This window comes from Pleurodeles waltl, chromosome 8 (genome assembly GCF_031143425.1).
Source record: "Pleurodeles waltl isolate 20211129_DDA chromosome 8, aPleWal1.hap1.20221129, whole genome shotgun sequence".
Taxonomy (NCBI): Eukaryota; Metazoa; Chordata; class Amphibia; order Caudata; family Salamandridae; genus Pleurodeles; species Pleurodeles waltl.
In genome coordinates, this window is record NC_090447.1 from 1,081,829,096 (window position 1) to 1,081,833,209 (window position 4,114).

A 4,114-nucleotide genomic window follows, 5' to 3' on the forward strand; every position below is an offset into this window, starting at 1 on the left:
GGCCTGTTGTGATAGGGTGGGCGGCACATTGTCTTCCACCTATCTGTTGGCAGTGTCCGCCACGCTGTTTGTTTGTACCGCCGTGGCGGTCGGAGTGTTAAAGTGGCTGTCTATGTTGGCGGTTTCTGCCACGCTCGTAATCCCATTTTTTTCTCCGCTGGCCTGTTTGCGGTATTACCAGGGTTGTAATGTGGGCCAAAGTTGTTACACAGTGGACCTACCTGTCATGACCCTCTTTGCTACTGCAATTTCTACATGACAAATGACATTCTATGACGCATTAAGTCATTTGTTGGGCAAAAACACAATGGTGACATGCTCCTGTATGTGGCACAAGATGAAATGTAACCCCATTGTAAATGTGCAATTCCACAAACAGGTTGACATGCACATACATGTGAGGGAATGGATACATCATCCCATCAACATAGGGAGAGTGTGCATGGAACTGCAGGTTACACATTTCTCCTAAAGAGAAAGGAACGCATGCTGACATGTAGGGACAAGGAATGTTGGAAACAGTGATGGCACATAAATACTGCCAACTGGCATTCCCCACTTACCAAGGGACAGTACTTTGCTAAACTAGCAAACAATTAGCCATGTAAGCCATGTCACATGTATGATAAACACCTACTACACATCACAGACTGCAGTGAGGTGCCAGCACCCATCACACATAGAAGAAAAGTAACCTTTGTTGGCAGATGTCTACATACACAAATACACAGACACATGGCAGTGTACAGTGATCCATAACCTACTCACCTTTGACCTGTAACATGTAGGAGTAGTGATCTCTTGGATACTAATTATACCCACTACAACAACAAACAGTACATGAATGATCAGTGTACACACCCATTTGTGCTCCCTGCAGAGCAAGTGGTTTGTGGATTTACCCCAGTTTTATCCTAGGTCCCAGGTGTAGGAGGCTGGCCTGGCTTGTAGTGGGTACCAGAGGTACTTACATCTTGTGCAAGGTCCAGTTACCCCTTATTAGTGTAGAAGAGGTGTCTCTAGTAGCTTAGACTGATAGAAGGTAGCTATGGCAAAGCAGCTTAGGCTGAACTAGGAGACATGTAAAGCTCCTACTATACCACTGGTGTCATATGCACAATATCATAAGAAAACACAATACACAGAAGTACTAAAAATAAAGGTACTTTATTTTTATGACAATATGCCAAAAGTATCTCAGTGAGTACCCTCAGTATGAGGATAAGATATATACACAAGATATATGTACACAAACCAAAATTATGCAGGTAATAGCAAGAAAAGTAATGCAAGCAGTGTAGAATTACAGTAGAGTGCAATAGGAGCACATAGGTATAGGGGCAACACAAACCATATACTCCAAAAGTGGAATGCGAACCACGAATGGATCCCAAACCTATGTGAGCTTGTAAAGGGTCGCTGGGACTGTAAGAAAACAGTGAGGGTTAGAAAAATAGCCCACCCCAAGACCCTGAAAAGTAGGTGTAAAGTGCACCTACTACCCCCAGAGAGCACAGAAGTCGTGATAGGGGGTTTCTGCAGGAAGAACAAACACCAGCAATGCAACAACAGTGGATTTCCAGGCCTGAGTACCCGTAAGACAAGAGGACCAAGTCCAATAGTCACAACAGTGTTGAGAGTGGGCAGGAGCCCAGGAAATGCCAGCTGAGGGTGCAAGGAAGCTGCCACCGGATGGAAGAAGCTTTAGAGTTCTGCAAGAAAGAAGAGAGCTAGGGACTTCTCCTTTGGAAGATTGATGTCCCACGTTGCGATGAAGCTTACAGAGGTGTTCCCACGCAGAAAGACTGCAAACAAGCCTTGCTAGCTGCAAGGGTCATGGTAGAAGTTTTTGGGTGCTGCTGTGGCAAGGAGGGACCAAGATGTCGCCACTTGGATGAGGAGACAGAGGGGGCGCCCAGCAACTCAGGGAGCACTCACAGAAGCAGGCAGCACCCACAGAAGTACCTGAACAGGCACTTGGAAGAAGAGTGAAACAGAGTCCACATGAAGTCACAAAAGGGAGTCCCACAACGCTGGAGGACAACTCAGAAGGTTGTGCACTGCAGGAAGGAGTGTCGGGGACCCAGGCTTGGCTGTGCACAAAGGAAATCCTGGAAGAGTGCACGGGAGCCAGAGCAGCTGCAAATCATGCGGTACTCAGCAATGCTGTCTAACGTGGGGAGGCAAGGACTTACCTCCACCAAACTTGGACTGAAGAGTCACTGGACTGTGGGAGTCACTTGGACAGAGTTGCTGAGTTCCAGGGACCATGCTCGTTGGGATGAGAGGGGACCCAGAGGACCAGTGATGCAGTCTTTTGATGCGTCCGTTAGCAGGGGGAAGATTCCGTCGACCCACGGAGATTTCTTCAGAGCTCCTGGGGCAGGGAGGAGGCAGGCTCCCCCAGAGCATGCACCACCTGGAAACAGTCAAGAAAGCCGGCAGGATGAGGTGATACATGTTTGCTAGTAGTCGTCTTGCTACTTTGTTGCGGTTTTGCAGGCGTCCTGAGCAGTCAGCAGTCGATCCTTTGGCATAAGGTGAAGAGGGAGATGCAGAGGAACTCTGATGAGCTCTTGCATTAGTTATCCGGTGAGATCCCCAAAGCAGAGAACCTAAGTAGCCAGAAAAGGAGGTTTGGCTACCTAGGAAGGAGGATTGGCTACCAAGAGAGGTAAGAGCCTATCAGAAGGAGCCTCTGACGTCACCTGCTGGCACTGGCCACTCAGAGCAGTCCAGTGTGCCCCCAACACCTCTGTTTCCAAGATGGCAGAGGTCTGGGACACACAGGAGGAGCTCTGGGAACCTCCCCTGGGAGGTGAAGGTCAGGGAAGTGGTCACTCCCCTTTCCTTTGTCCAGTTTCACACCAGAGCAGGGCTGGGGGATCCCTGAAAAGCATTTTCAGAGGCTGGGGGAGGCTACTCCTCCCCAGCCCTCACACCTATTTCCAAATGGAGAGGGAGTTACACCCTCTCTCAGAGGAAGTCCTTTGTTCTGCCTTCCTGGGCCAGGGCTGCCTGGACCCCAGGAGGGCAGAAACCTGTCTGAGGGGTTGGCAGCAGCTGCAGTGGAGACCCCGGAAAGGCAGTTTGACAGTACCCGGGTTCTGTGCTAGAGACCCGGGGGATCATGGAATTGTCTCCCCAATACCAGAATGGCATTGGGGTGACAATTCCATGATCTTAGACATGTTACATGGCCATGTTCGGAGTTACCATTGTGACGCTATACATAGGTAGTGACCTATGTATAGTGCACGCGTGTAATGGTGTCCCCGCACTCACAAAGTCCGGGGAATTTGCCCAGAATGATGTGGGGGCACCTTGGTTAGTGCCAGGGTGCCCACACACTAAGTAACTTTGCACCCAACCTTCACCAGGTGAGGGTTAGACATATAGGTGACTTATAAGTTACTTAAGTGCAGTGGTAAATGGCTGTGAAATAATGTGGACATTATTTCATGCAGGCTGCAGTGGCAGGCCTGTGTAAGAATTGTCAGAGCTCCCTATGGGTGGCAAAAGAAATGCTGCAGCCCATAGGGATCTCCTAGAACCCCAATACCCTGGGTACCTCAGTACCATATGCTAGAGAATTATATGGGTGTAGCAGTATGCCAATGTGAATTGGTAAATTTAGTCACTAGCCTGTTAGTGACAAATTTGGAAAGCAGAGAGAGCATAACCACCGAGGTTCTGGTTAGCAGAGCCTCAGTGAGACAGTTAGGCATCACACAGGGAACACATACAGGGCACATACTTATGAGCACTGGGGCCCTGCCTGGCAGGGTCCCGGTGACACCTAGACTAAAACAACATATATAGGGTGAAATATGGGGGTAACATGCCAGGCAAGATGGTACTTTCCTACACCAGGTCCAAAATGCCAGGCACACCCACACCAGTTTAATACACTTGACATGTCAACACACAACAATCTCCCATCTACTGTGTGACACATGGCTCATCCTTCATTGTCAGGGGGACCAGTCAGTATCTCACATAATCACCTGACAATGAGACAGGAAGGAATTGGCTGTGTACACACACCCTTGTGGCTACTGTGCTGCCCTCAAATGGCCATCAAGCTCCGGGTAGGCCACTGCCAGAATGTGGG